Source organism: Oncorhynchus masou, unplaced genomic scaffold (genome assembly GCF_036934945.1).
Source record: "Oncorhynchus masou masou isolate Uvic2021 unplaced genomic scaffold, UVic_Omas_1.1 unplaced_scaffold_912, whole genome shotgun sequence".
Taxonomy (NCBI): domain Eukaryota; kingdom Metazoa; phylum Chordata; class Actinopteri; order Salmoniformes; family Salmonidae; genus Oncorhynchus; species Oncorhynchus masou.
This window is the reverse complement of record NW_027015596.1, coordinates 239,461-260,235: the sequence shown is the minus strand read 5'-3', so window position 1 is coordinate 260,235 and position 20,775 is coordinate 239,461.

Sequence of the window (20,775 nt, the reverse complement as noted above, 5' to 3'; positions counted from 1 at the left end):
TCACACTGAGGGAGTTCCTGACAACTGTGGAACTGGCCTCACACTGAGGGAGTCCCTGACAACTGTGGAACTGGCCTCACACTGAGGGAGTCCTGACAACTGTTGATCAGGCCTCACACTGAGGGAGTTCCTGACAACTGTTGATCAGGCCTCACACTGAGGGAGTCCCTGACAACTGTTGATCAGGCCTCACACTGAGGGAGTTCCTGACAACTGTTGATCAGTCCTCACACTGAGGGAGTCCCTGACAACTGTTGATCAGGCCTCACACTGAGGGAGTCCTTCACAACTGTTGATCAGGCCTCACACTGAGGGAGTCCCTGACAACTGTTGATCAGGCCTCACACTGAGGGAGTCCCTGACAACTGTTGATCAGGCCTCACATTGAGGGAGTCCCTGACAACTGTTGATCAGGCCTCACACTGAGGGAGTTCCTGACAACGGTGGAACATGCCTCACACTGAGGGAGTTCCTGACAACTGTTGATCAGGCCTCACACTGGGGAAGTTCCTGACAACTGTGGAACTGGCCTCACACTGAGGGAGTTCCTGACAACTGTGGAACTGGCCTCACACTGAGGGAGTCCCTGACAACTGTTGATCAGGCCTCACACTGAGGGAGTCCCTGACAACTGTTGATCAGGCCTCACTGAGGGAGTTCCTGACAACTGTGGAACTGGCCTCACACTGAGGGAGTCCCTGACAACTGTGGAACTGGCCTCACTGAGGGAGTTCCTGACAACTGTTGATCAGGCCTCACTGAGGGAGTTCCTGACAACTGTTGATCAGGCCTCACACTGAGGGAGTTCCTGACAACTGTGGAACTGGCCTCACACTGAGGGAGTCCCTGACAACGGTGGAACTGGCCTCACACTGAGGGAGTCCCTGACAACTGTTGATCAGGCCTCACACTGAGGGAGTCCCTGACAACTGTTGATCAGGCCTCACACTGAGGGAGTTCCTGATGACTGTGGAACTGGCCTCACACTGAGGGAGTTCCTGACAGCTGTTGATCAGGCCTCACACTGAGGGAAGTTCCTGACAACTGTGGAACTGGCCTCACACTGAGGGAGTTCCTGACAACTGTGGAACTGGCCTCACACTAAGGGAGTTCCTGACAACTGTGGAACTGGCCTCACACTGAGAGAGTTCCTGACAACTGTTGATCAGGCCTCACACTAAGGGAGTTCCTGACAACTGTGGAACTGGCCTCACACTGAGGGAGTTCCTGACAGCTGTTGATCAGGCCTCACACTGAGGGAAGTTCCTGACAACTGTGGAACTGGCCTCACACTGAGGGAGTTCCTGACAACTGTGGAACTGGCCTCACACTAAGGGAGTTCCTGACAACTGTGGAACTGGCCTCACACTGAGGGAGTTCCTGACAACTGTTGATCAGGCCTCACACTAAGGGAGTTCCTGACAACTGTGGAACTGGCCTCACACTGAGGGAGTTCCTGACAACTATGGAACTGGCCTCACACTGAGGGAGTTCCTGACAACTATGGAACTGGCCTCACACTGAGGGAGTCCCTGACAACTGTGGAACTGGCCTCACACTGAGGGAGTCCTTGACAACTGTTGATCAGGCCTCACACTGAGGGAGTTCCTGACAACTGTTGATCAGGCCTCACACTGAGGGAGTTCCTGACAACTGTTGATCAGGCCTCACACTGAGGGAGTCCCTGACAACTGTTGATCAGGCCTCACACTGAGGGAGTTCCTGACAACTGTTGATCAGTCCTCACACTGAGGGAGTCCCTGACAACTGTTGATCAGGCCTCACACTGAGGGAGTCCTTGACAACTGTTGATCAGGCCTCACACTGAGGGAGTCCCTGACAACTGTTGATCAGGCCTCACACTGAGGGAGTCCCTGACAACTGTTTATCAGGCCTCACATTGAGGAGTCCCTGACAACTGTTGATCAGGCCTCACATTGAGGGAGTTCCTGACAACGGTGGAACATGCCTCACACTGAGGGAGTTCCTGACAACTGTTGATCAGGCCTCACACTGGGGAAGTTCCTGACAACTGTGGAACTGGCCTCACACTGAGGGAGTCCCTGACAACTGTTGATCAGGCCTCACACTGAGGGAGTCCCTGACAACTGTTGATCAGGCCTCACTGAGGAGTTCCTGACAACTGTTGATCAGGCCTCACTGAGGGAGTTCCTGACAACTGTTGATCAGGCCTCACACTGAGGGAGTTCCTGACAACTGTGGAACTGGCCTCACACTGAGGGAGTCCCTGACAACTGTTGATCAGGCCTCACACTGAGGGAGTCCCTGACAACTGTTGATCAGGCCTCACTGAGGGAGTTCCGGACAACTGTTGATCAGGCCTCACTGAGGGAGTTCCTGACAACTGTTGATCAGGCCTCACTGAGGGAGTTCCTGACAACTGTTGATCAGGCCTCACTGAGGGAGTTCCTGACAACTGTTGATCAGGCCTCACACTGAGGTAGTTCCTGACAACTGTTGATCAGGCCTCACACTGAGGTAGTTCCTGACAACTGTTGATCAGGCCTCACACTGAGGGAGTCCCTGACAACGGTGGAACTGGCCTCACACTGAGGGAGTCCCTGACAACTGTTGATCAGGCCTCACACTGAGGGAGTTCCTGACAACTGTTGATCAGGCCTCACACTAAGGGAGTTCCTGACAACTGTGGAACTGGCCTCACACTGAGGGAGTTCCTGACAACTATGGAACTGGCCTCACACTGAGGGAGTTCCTGACAACTATGGAACTGGCCTCACACTGAGGGAGTCCCTGACAACTGTGGAACTGGCCTCACACTGAGGGAGTCCTTGACAACTGTTGATCAGGCCTCACACTGAGGGAGTTCCTGACAACTGTTGATCAGGCCTCACACTGAGGGAGTTCCTGACAACTGTTGATCAGGCCTCACACTGAGGGAGTCCCTGACAACTGTTGATCAGGCCTCACACTGAGGGAGTCCCTGACAACTGTTGATCAGGCCTCACACTGAGGGAGTCCCTGACAACTGTTGATCAGGCCTCACACTGAGGGAGTCCTTGACAACTGTTGATCAGGCCTCACACTGAGGGAGTCCCTGACAACTGTTGATCAGGCCTCACACTGAGGGAGTCCCTGACAACTGTTTATCAGGCCTCACATTGAGGGAGTCCCTGACAACTGTTGATCAGGCCTCACATTGAGGGAGTTCCTGACAACGGTGGAACAGGCCTCACACTGAGGGAGTTCCTGACAACTGTTGATCAGGCCTCACACTGGGGAAGTTCCTGACAACTGTGGAACTGGCCTCACACTGAGGGAGTCCCTGACAACTGTTGATCAGGCCTCACACTGAGGGAGTCCCTGACAACTGTTGATCAGGCCTCACTGAGGGAGTTCCTGACAACTGTTGATCAGGCCTCACTGAGGGAGTTCCTGACAACTGTTGATCAGGCCTCACACCGAGGGAGTTCCTGACAACTGTGGAACTGGGAGGGAGTCCCTGACAACTGTTGATCAGGCCTCACACTGAGGGAGTCCCTGACAACTGTTGATCAGGCCTCACTGAGGGAGTTCCGGACAACTGTTGATCAGGCCTCACTGAGGGAGTTCCTGACAACTGTTGATCAGGCCTCACTGAGGGAGTTCCTGACAACTGTTGATCAGGCCTCACTGAGGGAGTTCCTGACAACTGTTGATCAGGCCTCACACTGAGGTAGTTCCTGACAACTGTTGATCAGGCCTCACACTGAGGTAGTTCCTGACAACTGTTGATCAGGCCTCACACTGAGGGAGTCCCTGACAACGGTGGAACTGGCCTCACACTGAGGGAGTCCCTGACAACTGTTGATCAGGCCTCACACTGAGGGAGTCCCTGACAACTGTTGATCAGGTCTCACACTGAGGGAGTCCCTGACAACTGTTGATCAGGCCTCACACTGAGGGAGTCCCTGACAACTGTTGATCAGGCCTCACACTGAGGGAGTTCCTGACAACGGTGGAACTGGCCTCACACTGAGGGAGTCCCTGACAACTGTTGATCAGGCCTCACACTGAGGGAGTTCCTGACAACTGTTGATCAGGCCTCACACTGAGGGAGTCCCTGACAACTGTTGATCAGGCCTCACACTGAGGGAGTCCCTGACAACTGTTGATCAGGCCTCACACTGAGGGAGTTCCTGACAATGGTGGAACTGGCCTCACACTGAGGGAGTCCCTGACAACGGTGGAACAGGCCTCACACTGAGGGAGTCCCTGACAACGGTGGAACAGGCCTCACACTGAGGGAGTCCCTGACAACGGTGGAACAGGCCTCACACTGAGGGAGTCCCTGACAACGGTGGAACTGGCCTCACACTGAGGGAGTCCCTGACAACTGTGGAACTGGCCTCACACTGAGGGAGTTCCTGACAACTTTGGAGCATGAGCCCCCTATCTGACATGTTTTTCAAAAATGGGGAATGCACTCACTGACTCAGTTCTCTATAGCAACACAACACACTGCCAGAGGAGGGTTGGTAGGGGGGAAGGATACGGAGGAGGTGGGTGGAAGGAGGGGTTTCAGGCAACGTTTCATAATCAACTGATTAAAAGTAATTATATAGTTCATAGTCTATTCATAACTCTGTTTATAGCCTTGATCATTTAAACGGGAAATAGGCTAATTATTCAGCAGTGTTTATCCTACTCATCTATCGAGACTTCGGGTGGAAGGAGGGAAGGGGATGGAAGGAGAGGGAGGAGGGAAAGAGGGGGGTAGATGGAGTGAAGGTGAGGGAGGAGGGGATGGATGGAGAGAGAGGAGGGAAAGAGGGGGGTAGAAAGAGGGAATGAAGGGTGAGGGGACACAGGGACCAGTGTTCCCTTCTAGTTCCTCTCTATCAGTAGCCTAAAGTAACTCTCTCACACATATGCACAGGAGGTGGTCAGAGTTGTGCAAATTGAGAGATGACACGTTGTGTTTTTTCTGTTACATATCTTTCCTTTGGATTGGCCATTTTCAACACAATCTTGCATGAAGAGTTATAATTGGACATACATTGCCAGGTGGTTTTAAATGATTTTTGTTTGCAGCATTATTTTTTTAGGCTATTTGTTTATTTTTGACTCTTTTAACGTTTAGGCCACCCATGCTGTACGTTATGCAAGTAACGGCGGGAGAGCGGCATAGTCTAGTAACTAGAAACGCTGGTCTGGTTGAACACCTGTATAGATAACGTTCTAACACCGTAAATGGCGGGTGCTCAGCCCGGCCATGTGAATTCAAATGTCCTCTCACAACGACACAGGGAGAGAGCGAGGAGGAGATCTGTAACGTTCTCTTATTAGCCGGTGCGACTGAAAGCCAACATTTCAGTGAGGATAATCCGTCTCCAGCAACAACAAGGAGGCAAGGCCAAATATGTGCGCCGTATTTAATGAGGACCTCTGGTGACTGTGTGGAAATTACATTACTATAGTAGACTTTTTGATTGTGATAGTAGGCCTGTCATGCATTTTTGAAAACGCATCGTTGTCTCTGCTGTGATACAGTATCTTCAAGCGGAGATGGGAGCTGTATAGCAATGAGGAGCTAGATTTTATACAAACGCGACTTTTTGGCATATTACACTTAATTAACTTGGAGCCGCAGTGTCTCGGTATTAGGTAAACATGACGGGCCCGGCTGCCAAACGCCGGTGATAATTTCCCCAGCACTGTACCTTGTTCCTGCTCTGAAGTTAGTGTTAACGTCTGACAGACGCAGCGCTCTTTAGCTCTGGCGGGTCTCACTTTATTCAGTTATCAATCGGTATTGATCAGGCAACGTTCCATAATCAACTGATTAAAAGTCATTCTATAGTTCATGGTCTATTCATAACTCTGTTTATAGCCTTGATAATTGAAACGGGAAACAGGCTAATTATTGAACCGTGTTTAGCCGACCCATCTACCGAGACGTCACCTCCGCCGTCCTATCTCGAAATATGCACAGCCTGTATACCGTTTCATTGCTCAAATCCCATTTAACAGCGGCCCCTACGGATGAATACTGGGACATATTTCCCAGTATCCCGATTCATCCTGATAGCAGCAGCCTACAGGGATGGGACTGTTCCAGTGAGGTGGAAGCCAGAAAGAAGTATGTTAACGTTGGTATTGTCTGTAGCAGTGGTTCCCAAACGTTTATAGTCCCGTACCCCTTCAAACGTCCAACCTCCAGCTGCGTACCCCTTCAAACGTCCAACCTCCAGCTGCGTACCCCTTCAAACGTCCAACCTCCAGCTGCGTACCCCCTCTAGCAGCAGGGTCAGCGCACTCTCAAATGTTTTTGTTTTTTTGCCATCATTGTAAGCCTGCCACACACACACACTATACCATACATTTATTAAACATAAGAATGAGTGTGAGTTTTTGCCACAAACCTGCTGCTCTTTATTTAACCATCTTACATATAAAACCTTATTTGTTAATTGAAATTGTGACTAACTCACCACAGGTTAATGAGAAGGTTGTGCTTGAAAGGATGCACATAACTCTGCAATGTTGGGTTGTATTGGAGAGAGTCTCAGTCTTAAATCATTTTCCACACACATTCTGTGTCTGTATTTAGTTTTCATGCTAGTGAGGGCCGAGAATCCACTCTCACATACTGTAGGTACGTGGTTGCAAAGGGCATCAGTGTCTTAACAGCACGATTTGCCAAAAGAGGATACTCTGAGCACAGCCCAATCCAGAAATCTGGCAGTGGTTTCTGATTAAATTAAATTTTCACAGAACTGTTTGTTGAAATTTCGATGAGGCTTTCTTGTTCAGATATTGGTAAGTGGACTGGAGGCAGGGCATGAAAGGGATAACAAATCCAGTTGTTTGTGTCATCTGTTTCAGGGAAGTACCTGCGTAATTGCTCACCTAACTCACTCAGGTGCTTCGCTACATCACATTTAACATTGTCCATAAACTTGAGTTAATTTGCACACAAAAATCATACAATGATAGAAAGACCTGTGTGTTGTGCTTGTTAATGCAGACAGAGAAGAGCTCCAACCTTAATCATAGCCTCAAGTGTGTCCCGCACATTGAATTTATTTGTGGAAAATCCCTGTAATCCTAGATTTAGATCATACAGGCGAGAAAAAACATCACCCAGTCTATGAGAAACTCGTCATCATTCAAGCTATCAGACAAGTTAAAATTATGGTCAGTAAAGAACTTTAAACTCGTCTCTCCATTTAAAAAAACGTGTCAATGCTTTGCCCCTTGATAACCAACATATGTTGTAAAAACGTTAAATGGTCGCTGCTCATATCATTGCATAGTGCAGAAAATACACGAGAGTTCAGGGGCCTTGCTTTGACAAAATTAACCATTTTCACTGTAGTGTCCAAAACGTCTTTCAAGCTGTCAGGCATTCGCTCTCGGTGGATGCTGCAGTGTACCCAAGTGGCGTCAGGAGCAACTGCTTGCATGCCATGAACACTCCACTAAGTATCCCTGTCATGGATTTTGTGCCATCGGTGCAGATACCGACATGAGCAACAGCTACGTTTGGCTACATTCGGACGGTGGAATTCCCATGAGAGAGTAACGGTTAATTTGATTGGATGTAAATTATTTGACTAAGCTACTTGTATTTGACATTGTGTTGTCATTTCGCTGAACACTAGATGGTTCTGGATTTTAATTTTGGCAGTGAAACAAGGCTAATCAGGCGAGACAAAAAACTCACCCAAATATATAGCCACATTGGAAAATATAAATTGACTGTTTTTAATAAATAAATAAAAGGTGAATCACATGTTTATTTGGTGTACCACCAACGGTATTGTCCAGTTTGGGGATACCTGGTCTACAGAACCCCCCCCCAAAATGTTATTGCTTGCTTCATATATGACACCCCTAAAGGTTTTATATGGAGCATTTTTGTAGGGTTCCTTGATCAGAACCCCAGGTTTTATTTTTCACGGAACAAAAATTGGTTCTATATAGAGTCCTTGGGTTCATAGAGTAGACGTAACAGTAAATGTAAATCCTGAAAACTCAAATTAGAATGATATGTTACTTTTGGTATGGTTACATAAAACAGAAGGTATCTTAGGGAAAAGGAGGGTGGTTAGGGTTAGGTTTAGATAAAAGGGTTAAAGTTAGGGGTAAGGTTAGCTAACATGCTAAGTATAACTATATAAATGCAAAACGTTAAGTGTTGGTCCCATGTTTCCTGAGCTGAAGTGAAAGATCCCAGAAATGTTTCAGATGCTACAAAAAGCTTATTTCTCTCAAATATTGTGCACAAAATGTGTTTACATTCCTGTTAGTGAGCATTTATCCTTTGCCAAGACAGTCCATACACCTGACAGGTGTGGCATATCAAGAAGCTGGTTAAACAGCATCATTACACAGTTGCACCTTGTGCTGGGGACAATAAAAGGCCACTATAAAATGTGCAGTTTTGTCACACAACCCAATGCCACAGATGTCTCAAGATTTGAGGGAGCATGAAATTGGTATGCTGACTGCGGGAATGTCCACCAGAGCTTTTGCCAGATAATTGAATGTTCATTTCTCTACCATAAGCCACCTCCAATGTTATTTTAGAGAATTTACCAGAACGTCCTACTGGCCTCACAACTGCAGACCCATGTGGCTCAGTTGCTCAAGCAATGGCGCTTGCAATGCCAGGGTTGTGGGTTCGATTCCCATGTGGGACCAGTATATGAAAATGTATGCACTCACTGCTGTAAGTCGCTCTGGATGAGAGTCTCTGCTAAATTACTAAAATGTAAATGTAAAATGTAAAATGTGTGGGCAAGCAGTTTGCTGATGTCAAAGTTGTGAGCAGAGTGACCCACGGTGAGGTTATGGTTTGGGTAGGCATAAACTATGGACAATGAAGACAATGGCATTTTATCAATGGCAATTTGAAGAGACACCGTGACGAGATCCTGTGGCCCATTGTCGTGCCATTCATCTGCCAACATCACTTCATGTTTCAGCATGATAATTGCAAGGAAGCTGAAAATATCCCAGTTCTTCCATAGCCTGCATACTCACCATATATGTCACCCATTGAGCATGTTTGGGATGCTCTGGATCGACAGCGTGTACCATTTCCCGCCAATATCCAGCAACTTCACACAGCCATTGAAGAGGAGTGGGACAACATTCCACAGGCCACAATCACCAGCCTTATCAACTTTTTGCGAAGGAGATGTGCCGGGCTGCATGAAGCAAATGGTCACACCAGATACTGATTGGTTTTCTGATCCCCACCCATACCCTTTTCTTTAAGTTATCTGTGACTAACATATGAGTATCTGCATTCCCAGTCATGTGAAATCCATAGATTAGAACCCAATTCATTTATTTAAATTGATGATTTTGTTATATGAACTGTAACTATAAAATCTTTGAAATTGTTGGATGTTGCGTTTATATTTTTGTTCAGTATAATTGCAATGTAGCTAAAAAGTAGTGAGTAGTTGAAAAGTTGCTAATTAGCTAAAATGTTAAAGTTTTCCGTGATGAGATTTGAACTCACAACCTTTGATTTGCTAGACTTTCGCAAATGTCTAGCAACCCCCAAAAGGTTGTGTGCTCGAATCTCATCACAGAAAACTTTTGTATGTTAGCTATTTAGCAACTTTTCAACCACTTACTACTTTTTAGCTACGTTGCAACTACTTAGCATGTTAGCTAACCCTTCCACTAACCTTCACCCTTTTAGCTAACCCTTCCCCTCACCTTAACCCTTTTAGCTAACCCTTCCCCTAACCTTAACCTTTTTAACTAACCCTTCCCCTCACCTTACCTTAACCCTTTTAGCTAACCCTTCACCTAACCTTAACCCTTTTAGCTAATCCTTCCCCTTACCTTAACCCTTTAAGCTAACCCTTCCCCTAACCTTAACCCTTTTAGCTAACCCTTCACCTAACCTTAACCCTTTTAGCTAATCCTTCCCCTTACCTTAACCCTTTAAGCTAACCCTTCCCCTAACCTTAACCCTTTTAGCTAACCCTTCCCCTAACCTTAACCCTTTTAGCTAACCCTTCCCTAATCTTACCTTAACCTAACTCCTAATCTTAACCTTAACCCTAACCCTTAGCCTAGCTAATGTTAGCATTTGCCACCTATAAAATGTTAGCCGCCACAACAAATGGGAATTCGTAACATATCTAAGTTTCGCACATTTGTAAGAAATTGTATAATTTGCAAATTCGTAACATATTGTATGTTTTTCAAAATCATAACATATCATACGAATTGTATTTTGCAACATATCATACAAAATGGGAGATGGACAACTACAAATTAGTACATACCATACGAAATCTTACACATTTTACTAAATGGAGCATCTCAGATTTACATGCAGAATAATACGAAATGCTCTGAGAGCTGGTTGCAAAAGGTGCCATATATGAAGCAAGCAGAACCCTTGTTGGTTCTATACAGAACCTTTTTATCTAAGAGTGTAAACAATCTAGACTATTCGACAAGAGACTTTTGAGTTTCAAAGCTCCATTTCATGGTTTCAACCTCCTCAACCATAGCAGGACAGTTACGGAACTCCCATGTTTGACCTGTAAGCTAATGTACAGACAGGAACAAGACAGGCGGTATGGAGAGAAATAAGAATGGAGAGGAACGCTTAGAGAAATAAGAATGGAGCGGAACGCATAGAGAAATAAGAATGGAGAGGAAAGCATAGAGAAATAAGAATGGAGAGGAAAGCATAGAGAAATAAGAATGGAGAGGAACGATAGAGAAATAAGAATGGAGAGGAACGCATAGAGAAATAAGAATGGAGAGGAACGCATAGAGAAATAAGAATAGAGAAATAAGAATGGAGAGGAACGCATAGAGAAATAAGAATGGAGAGGAACGCATAGAGAAATAAGAATGGAGAGGAACGCATAGAGAAATAAGAATGGAGAGGAAAGCATAGAGAAATAAGAATGGAGAGGAAAGCATAGAGAAATAAGAATGGAGAGGAACGCATAGAGAAATAAGAATGGAGAGGAAAGCATAGAGAAATAAGAATGGAGAGGAACGCATAGAGAAATAAGAATGGAGAGGAACACATAGAGAAATAAGAATGGAGAGGAAAGCATAGAGAAATAAGAATGGAGAGGAAAGCATAGAGAAATAAGAATGGAGAGGAACGCATAGAGAAATAAGAATGGAGAGGAAAGCATAGAGAAATAAGAATGGAGAGGAAAGAATAGAGAAATAAGAATGGAGAGGAACGCATAGAGAAATAAGAATGGAGAGGAAAGCATAGAGAAATAAGAATGGAGAGGAAAGCATAGAGAAATAAGAATGGAGAGGAGCATAGAGAAATAAGAATGGAGAGGAAAGCATAGAGAAATAAGAATGGAGAGGAACGCATAGAGAAATAAGAATGGAGAGAGAAATAAGAATAGAGCATAGAGAAATAAGAATGGAGAGGAAAGCATAGAGAAATAAGAATGGAGAGGAAAGCATAGAGAAATAAGAATGGAGAGGAAACATAGAGAAATAAGAATGGAGAGGAAAGCATAGAGAGAAAAGCGATGGTGAGGGACAGAGATAGGATAAAGATAGAGAAATAAGAATGGAGAGGAAACAGAGAGATAAGAATGGAGAGGGTAGTAGAAATAAGAATGGAGAGGACGAGAAATAAGAATGGAGAGAAGAGAAATAAGAATGGAGGGTAGCATAGAAAGATAGGTGGGAGAGGGTAGTGAAAGATGGGTGGGCGGTAGTGAGAAAGATGGGTGGGTGGTTAGTGAGAAAGATGGGTGGGCGGGTAGTGAGAAAGATGGGTGGGCGGGTAGTGTAAAAGATGGGTGGGCGGTAGTGAGAAAGAGGGGTGGGTGGGTAGTGAGAAAGATGGGTGGGCGGGTAGGGTAAAAGATGGGTGGACGGGTAGTGAGAAAGATGGGTGGGACGTAAAAGGTAGTGAGAAAGAGGGGTGGGTGGGTAGTGAGAAAGATGGGTGGGCGGGTAGTGAGAAAGATGGGTGGGCGGTAGTGAGAAAGAGGGGTGGAGTGGGTAGTGAGAAAGATGGTGGGCGGGTAGTGAGAAAGAGGGGTGGGCGGGGTGAAAGTGGGTAGTAGTGAGAAAGATGGGTGGGGGTAGTGAGAAAGATGGGTGGGCGGTAGTGAGAAAGATGGGTGGGTGGGTAGTGAGAAAGATGGGTGGGCGGGTAGTGAGAAAGAGGGGTGGGTGGGTAATGAGAAAGATGGGTGGCCGGGTAGTGAGAAAGAGGGTGGGTGGGTAGTGAGAAAGAGGGGTGGGCGGGTAGTGAGAAAGAGGGGTGGGCGGGTAGTGAGAAAGATGGGTGGGCGGGTAGTGAGAAAGAGGGGTGGGTGGGTAGTGAGAAAGAGGGGTGGCGGGTAGTGAGAAAGAGGGGTGGGTGGGTAGTGAGAAAGAGGGGTGGTGGGTAGTGAGAAAGAGGGGTGGCCGGGTAGTGAGAAAGATGGGTGGGCGGGTAGTGAGAAAGAGGGGTGGGTGGGTAATGAGAAAGAGGGGTGGCCGGGTAGTGAGAAAGAGGGAGTGGGGGGTAGTGAGAAAGAGGGGTGGGCGGGTAGTGAGAAAGAGGGGTGGGCGGGTAGTGAGAAAGATGGGTGGGCGGGTAGTGAGAAAGAGGGGTGGGTGGGTAGTGAGAAAGAGGGGTGGCCGGGTAGTGAGAAAGAGGGGTTGGGTGGGTAGTGAGAAAGAGGGGTGGGCGGGTAGTGAGAAAGAGGGGTGGGCGGGTAGTGAGAAAGATGGGTGGGCGAGTAGTGAGAAAGATGAGTGGGTAGTGAGAAAGAGGGGTGAGTAGTGAGAAAGAGGGGTGGGCGGGTAGTGAGAAAGAGGGGTGGGCGGGTAGTGAGAAAGAGGGGTGGGTAGTGAGAAAGGGGGTGGGCGGGTAGTGAGAAAGAGGGGTGAGTAGTGAGAAAGGGGGGGCGGGTAGTGAGAAAGAGGGATTGGCAGGTAGTGAGAAAGAGGGGTGAGCGAGTAGTGAGAAAGAGGGGTGAGTAGTGAGAAAGAGGGGTGAGTGTGTGCAGAGGGGATTGGGAGGGGAGTAGAGGAAAGAAGAGAAGGGATAAAGGTGTAGGTCATGCGGATATAGGTGGCAAGGATATAGGTGGCAAGGCAGACAGAAGAAATTTCAGTGCACCAAACACTCACACAGTATTTATACTGGCAGCTCATGTTCCCGAGCACCAAGTCACATCACCAGTAGTGTAGGCTACAATATACTTCTCTGCAGAAATCCCACTTTCATGTTTCCATAGCCTAATTAATGCATATTTTAAATACATTTCAAGTTACTGGCCCTGCACTTACAACGTAGGCCTACACATTTGCCTCCAATTATCAAATTATTTTATACATTTTTCAGTCCTCCTAGAATAGCGCTAACGTAGGCTTTATAGATTGTATCTACAATAGGCCTCTGACAATGGAATGATAGAAATGGCTTAGAAATGGACCGGACCAATGAGAGTACGGTGGGCGTGTCCTCCTGCCTCTGCTGGTGTAAACAGCGTGTTCAGAAGCGCCAGGCTCGCGCGGAGCGGAGAGGAGATGCGTGTATAAATATCAGAGTGCCTCTTCTCTCCGCTATAGCAGACCTGACACATGACCTAATTGTCCCTGTCACATCTCCTGTGTGTCCTCACCAAGACCGCACTTCCCGAAGGAGTCGACTAGAAAACGGTTGCTTTATTCTACAGGTTGGTGTGTCTCTCGATCTCCATGGAGTTTATAAGCTAACTACTAAACCTTTTGGGGATTTAAAAACAACTCCAGCTCGCTGCGCACCTCTCTTTTTCTCTCCGCCCGGCTCTTACTCTAGTGTCACCGGTGTATCGGTAGTCTAGCCTGCTAATAGGAATACAACAGACTGCTTTGGGTCGTTGTGGACTGTACATGCTGCAGAAAGGAGCGGCCAGTGCCAGCTGTGGCTGTAAGGACCAGAGGTGTTTGTTTTCAAGGTGCGCCTTTTTGCGGTTCGTTCCAGCTCATCTCCTCCCAGTGCCAGTGATCAGTGTCAAAATAAATCGGGCTACAAAATATACATGTATCCCTACATGTAATTAATGCAATTTACACAATGCCATCCTTCTAGACTTTGACCGTGCATGACAGCAACAATGGTACCGTCTCTGTGCGTTAACAACCTTATCATGTACCAACACGTTTCACCCGGCAAGCAAGCACAACTCGCGCAAGTGGTAGCGTTGTTAAAACCACTAATTATATTTATAGGGCTGGTTTGTGCATGATGTTGTATAATATGATACTGTGCAGCAAGGGTAGCCTATGTTGGGTATTTTCAGGCGCTCCGTTCGCATGTGCCACTATCTTGCGCTCGCTTCTCGTAACGTGCGCGCCCGGTTTCGCTGCCCGAGGGGGCATCAAGTGCACAGGCATCAGGTATGTGTTTTTTATATTCTTCCAACAACATTACGTCATTTTCAACATGTCCATATATTCAAGTTGTATTGCTGATAATAGTTCAGTGTTTTTCAGATTGATGCGCCCCTATACGAACCTATAGCTAATCGGTGATTATATCGAACTCAGTCAGTATTGGTGAGGTAAGAGCAGCGTTAGTTTAGTTTATACTAGCCTATGTACCCAACAGGTTCCTTCATTATCAGAATATGTATGTGGAATGAGTGATGAGCACGTGACAGTTGAGGTTTGACTGACGCTGTAAGGGCATATTGATGATGAATGTAAGACTTGCTTAGAATATGACAGAGCTGTTCAATAAGTGAATGGATTTCCTTCTGTAATTGAAGTCTTTAGAGGGCTTAGTGGTCAGGGAATAAGCAGTGTGTGTGTGTGTGTGTGTGTGTCAGATTTAAGAAAGGGGAAAAGTTAACCCTGTACTTCCCCCTCCGTCTTTCAGTCGCTCTTGTAAAAGATGCACAGCTAGCAGAGATGACAATGATGATGATATCAAATCTCAGGAAAGGAATGACCATGACCGGATTTCAAGGCCATAATTGACAGATCTCTGCATGAGAGAACAAGAGAGAGACAGAGAGGGAGGGAGGGATGTTTGGAAGCAACAGAGGTCCACATTAGAGCCACAGAACAGGGATTGAAGGAACACCCATTGGAACCATGTAATCAGTCCTGGGAATGTCAAAGCATCTCAGAGAAACAGATGCCTTGGTTTGACTGACAGCCAGAGATTGACAAACTAATTGGTATATTCAGAATGTACTCTAGGTTTCCACACATAACCCATAACCAAGGAGAGGAGAGACAAGGGAGAGGAGAGTGAGAGGGGAGGGGAGGAGAGAAAGGAAAGAGAATAGGGGAGGAGTGGAGAGAGAAAGAAGAGGGGAGAAAAGGAGAATGGAGAAGAGAAAAGGAGGACAAGAGAGGAGATGAGATGAAAGGAGAAGAGAAGAAAGGACAGATGAAGAGAGGACAGACGATGAGAGGAGAGGAGGAGAAAGGAGAGGAGAAGAGAGTCGTGAGAAGAAATCAGGAATACAGCAGGTGAGTGCAACCTTTCCTTGCCTTCTTTTGACTTGCAAATATTACTGTGCAAACATGGCCCAAGGGGCAGGTGTGTGTGTGATACCCTCTTACCAGGGTCCCTCTCGAAGGTATCTGTAGAATGACCAGAATAACACAGACAACCCCATTTCTCATGAAGTGTATAAAATAGGCACTACAGTTTATCATATGTCTGTATGGTGGTGGATGTACACATACTGTAGGTGTGGTGGTGGATACACACATAGACTATATATTACAATGAGGGGAGGAGGGAGAGAGAAGGATACAGAGGAAGAGTGGACGAGATGTCTGGAGAGGGAAGTATATAGAGAGAGAAAGTAGAGGGGAAGAGAGGTGGACAGGGATCTAGAAAGAGATTGAGGAGAGCTATACAGAGAGATGTAGAGAGAGGGGCCTACAGTTGAATTATTACTCTAACAGCTACTAGTATCACTCCATCTATTTGAGCTTGTTCTGTAGTTTTCTTAGTATAGATATAGAATGACTAGAAAGGACATTCCATTCATGTTGTTGTGGCTCATATTGGCTGCAGCAATCAGAATGCTCAGTGCATTGACTCATATCATATCCTCATCCCTCAGACTCTCATTGCCTTTCTAAATGCTGTTTGCATGCAGCAATGTGTGTGCGTGCGTGTGCTTGCAATGATATGAAGTGGACCATGACAAATCCAGTGAATTTCAGGCTTGTGCATTTCAACTTGCGTGCTATTCCGTTTTGTTACATCCCTCCCAACTTGTTAGCAGCTCGGCTGTGTTTTTTCTGAGCTGTGTTCAATCTGCTAGGTCTATTTCTGTTTCTATGCCGCGTATATTTCAATGTTTATTCTGCTAGGTCTGCAAGGTTCATTCTGCACGTTTATTTATATGTACAGTCTGTCAAGTCCATTTCTATGTTAATTCCGCTCGGGGTATTTCTATGTCCATTCTGCTAGATCTCTTTCTATGCCCCTTCTGCTAGGTCTCTTTCTATGTCCCTTCTGCTAGGTCTCTTTCTATGTCCCTTCTGCTAGGTCTCTTTCTATGCCCCTTCCGCTCGGTCTCTTTCTATGCTCCTTCTGCTAGCTCTCTTTCTATGTCCCTTCTGGTAGGTCTCTTTCTATGTCCCTTCTGATAGGTCTCTTTCTATGTTCCTTCTGATAGGTCTCTTTCTATGTTTCTTCTGATAGGTCTCTTTCTATGTCCCTTCTGCTAGGTCTCTTTCTATGTCCCTTCTGCTAGGTCTCTTTCTATGTCCCTTCTGCTAGGTCTCTTTCTATGTCCCTTCTGCTAGGTCTCTTTCTATGTTACTTCTACTAGGTCTATTTTTATGTTAATTCTGCTAGGTCTATTTCTATGTCTATTCTGCTGGTTTTGTTTTTATATGTACATTCTGCTAGGTCTAGGTCTACATAAATTCTGCTAGGTCTATTTCTATGTCTATTCTGCTGGTTTTGTTTTTATATGTACATTCTGCTAGATCTAGGTCTACATAAATTCTGCTAGATCTATTTCTATGTCTATTCTGCTGGTTTTGTTTTTATATGTACAGTCTGCTAGGTCTAGGTCTACATAAATTCTGCTAGATCTATTTCTATGTCTATTCTGCTGGTTTTGTTTTTATATGTACATTCTGCTAGGTCTAGGTCTACATAAATTCTGCTAGATCTATTTCTATGTCTATTCTGCTGGTTTTGTTTTTATATGTACATTCTGCTAGGTCTAGGTCTACATAAATTCTGCTAGGTCTATTTCTATGTCCATTTTGGTATACATATTTCTATTGTTATTCTGCTTGGTCTATGTCTACAAGAATTCTGCTAAGTATATTTCTGTCCCTTCTGCTAGATCTATTTCTATGTCAATTCTGCTTGTTTTGTTTTTATATGTACATTCTGCTTGGTCTATGTCTACATAAATTCTGCTAGGCTTATTTCTACTGTGTGGGTGAGTCACTCTCTGAGACAGAGATTCAGGAGTTCTTGGCATGCATATGTTGTGGAACACTGGGGAGCACATACACACACATACACACTGCCATCGTGGACGAGGGAGCGAGCTGCCAGAGGCCACCATTTACTCCAGGAAACCATCAGGGCTCCAGCATAGTTTCAGAGGGGAAAGTAGCACACACACACACACACCTTCCCTCGCTCATGTGTCTGTACAAGCCTCCTGGCTTGGCGAGTTGCTCTCTGCCTCCTCCTTAGGAAAATACCAGCTCTTCATATTATATTGTACAAGGTGCCAAGCAGAAACCAAATGGCACCTTATTTCCTACAAAGTGCACTACTTTTGAACAGGGCCCAATAGGGAATAGGGTGCCATTTAGGATGTATCTTCTAATAGTTTTGGCCTATCCATCAAGCCCTTAATGGGGTGTGAAGTTGTTCAGAGTGGTTGTTGTCCTGTCTCACCGTGCCAGCCTTGCAGCTAGTTCCCCCTGGCATGTATCTTAGGATTCATCCCAAATGGTACCCTATTCATACTTTGTGCACTACTTTTGACCAGAGCCCTATGAGTGCTAGTCTAATGGAGTGCAGTATGTAGGGAATAGGGTGTCATTTGGGACGGAAACTGAGGCTAAGGAGTTAATTAATGAAATAAAACAGTGATCGGTCCAAGAAGTGGATAACATGGTGTAAATTGATACCAGGCGTTTCCATGGCTTGGCTTAGCATCTTGCTTTCTCCTCCTCCGCTGGGGGTTATTTTGGTGTGTGTGTGTGTGTGTGTGTACATGTGTGTTATTTTGGGTGGTGTGTTTGAGGCCTATGGGCTGACTTGGCTAGCCCTAATCTGACCCGGCAGACAGGTGGACACTGACAGATCTCTCTGTGTCTCTCTGTCTCTGTCTGTATGTCTCTGTCTGTATGTCTCTTTCTTTCTGTTCGTGTCTCTCTCTGTCTGTTCGTGTCTCTCTCTGTCTTTATGTGTCTCTCTCTGTCTGTATGTCTCTCTCTCTGTATGTATGTCTCTCTCTGTCTGTATGTCTCTGTGTCTGCCTTTTTTCTTTCTCTCTCTCTCTCCGTCTGTATGTCTGTCTGTATGTGTCTCTCTCTGTCTGTATGTGTCTCTCTCTGTCTGTATGTGTCTCTCTCTGTCTGTCTGTCTCGTGTCTGCCTGTCTTTTTTTCTTTCTTTCTCTCTCTCTGTCTGTATGTCTCTCTGTCTGTCTGTATGTCTCTCTGTCTGTATGTATCTCTGTCTATATGTCTCTCTGTCTGTATGTCTCTGTGTCTGCCTTTTTTTTCTTTCTTTCTCTCTCTCTGTCTGTATGTCTCTCTGTATGTATGTCTCTCTCTCTGTCTGTATGTCTCTCTGTCTGTATGTCTTTATGTCTCTCTCTCTCTGTATGTATGTCTCTCTCTGTCTGTATGTCTCTCTGTCTGTCTGTATGTCTCTCTGTCTCTCTGTCTGTATGTATCTCTGTCTATATGTCTCTCTGTCTGTATGTCTCTGTGTCTGCCTTTTTTCTTTCTTTCTCTCTGTCTGTATGTATGTCTGTATGTCTGTATGTATGTCTCTCTCTCTCTATCTGTATGTCTCTCTGTCTGTATGTCTTTCTGTCTGTATGTCTCTCTGTCTGTACGTCTCTCTCTCTGTATGTATGTCTCTCTCTCTCTGTCTGTATGCCTCTCTGTCTGTATGTCTCTGTACCTATTCCTACTTTGTCTGTCTGTATATGTCTCTCTCTGTCTGTATGTCTCTCTCTCTGTCTGTATGTCTCTCTCTGTCTGTATGTCTCTCTCTCTGTCTGTATGTCTCTCTCTCTGTGTCTGTATGTCTCTGTGTCTGTATGTCTGTGTCTGTATGTCTGTCTGTATGTCTCTGTGTCTGTATGTCTCTGTGTCTGTATGTCTCTCTGTCTGTATGTCTCTGTGTCTGTGTCTCTGTGTCTGTATGTCTCTGTGTCTATATGTCTCTGTGTCTATATGTCTCTGTGTCTGTATGTCTCTCTGTATGTATGTCTCTGTGACTGTATGTCTCTCTGTCTGTATGTCTCTCTGTCTGTATGTCTCTCTGTCTGTATGTCTCTGTGTCTGTATGTCTCTGTGTCTGTATGTCTCTGTGTCTATATGTCTCTCTGTCTGTATGTCTCTGTGTCTGTATGTCTCTGTGTCTGTATGTGTCTGTGTCTGTATGTCTGTCTGTATGTCTCTCTGTCTGTATGTCTCTCTGTCTGTATGTCTGTCTGTATGTCTCTGTGACTGTATGTCTGTATGTCTCTCTGTCTGTATGTCTCTCTGTCTGTATGTCTGTCTGTCTGTATGTCTGTCTGTATGTCTCTCTGTCTCTCTGTCTGTATGTATCTCTGTCTATATGTCTCTCTGTCTGTATGTCTCTGTGTCTGCCTTTTTTCTTTCTTTCTCTCTGTCTGTATGTATGTCTGTATGTCTGTATGTATGTCTCTCTCTCTCTATCTGTATGTCTCTCTGTCTGTATGTCTTTCTGTCTGTATGTCTCTCTGTCTGTACGTCTCTCTCTCTGTATGTATGTCTCTCTGTCTGTATGCCTCTCTGTCTGTATGTCTCTGTACCTATTCCTACTTTGTCTGTCTGTATATGTCTCTCTCTGTCTGTATGTCTCTCTCTCTGTCTGTATGTCTCTCTCTCTGTCTGTATGTCTCTCTCTCTGTCTGTATGTCTCTCTCTGTGTCTGTATGTCTCTGTGTCTGTATGTCTCTGTGTCTGTATGTCTGTCTGTATGTCTCTGTGTCTATATGTCTCTCTGTCTGTATGTCTCTCTGTCTGTATGTCTCTGTGTCTGTGTCTCTGTGTCTGTATGTCTCTGTGTCTATATGTCTCTGTGTCTATATGTCTCTGTGTCTGTATGTCTCTCTGTATGTATGTCTCTGTGACTGTATGTCTCTCTGTCTGTATGTCTCTCTGTCTGTATGTCTCTCTGTCTGTATGTCTCTGTGTCTGTATGTCTCTGTGTCTGTATGTCTCTGTGTCTATATGTCTCTCTGTCTGTATGTCTCTGTGTCTGTATGTCTCTGTGTCTGTATGTGTCTGTGTCTGTATGTCTGTCTGTATGTCTCTCTGTCTGTATGTCTCTCTGTCTGTATGTCTGTCTGTATGTCTCTGTGACTGTATGTCTGTATGTCTCTCTGTCTGTATGTCTCTCTGTCTGTATGTCTGTCTGTCTGTATGTCTGTCTGTATGTCTCTCTGTCTCTCTGTCTGTATGTATCTCTGTCTATATGTCTCTCTGTCTGTATGTCTCTGTGTCTGCCTTTTTTCTTTCTTTCTCTCTCTCTGTATGTATGTCTCTCTCTGTCTGTATGTCTCTCTGTCTGTCTGTATGTCTCTCTGTCTCTCTGTCT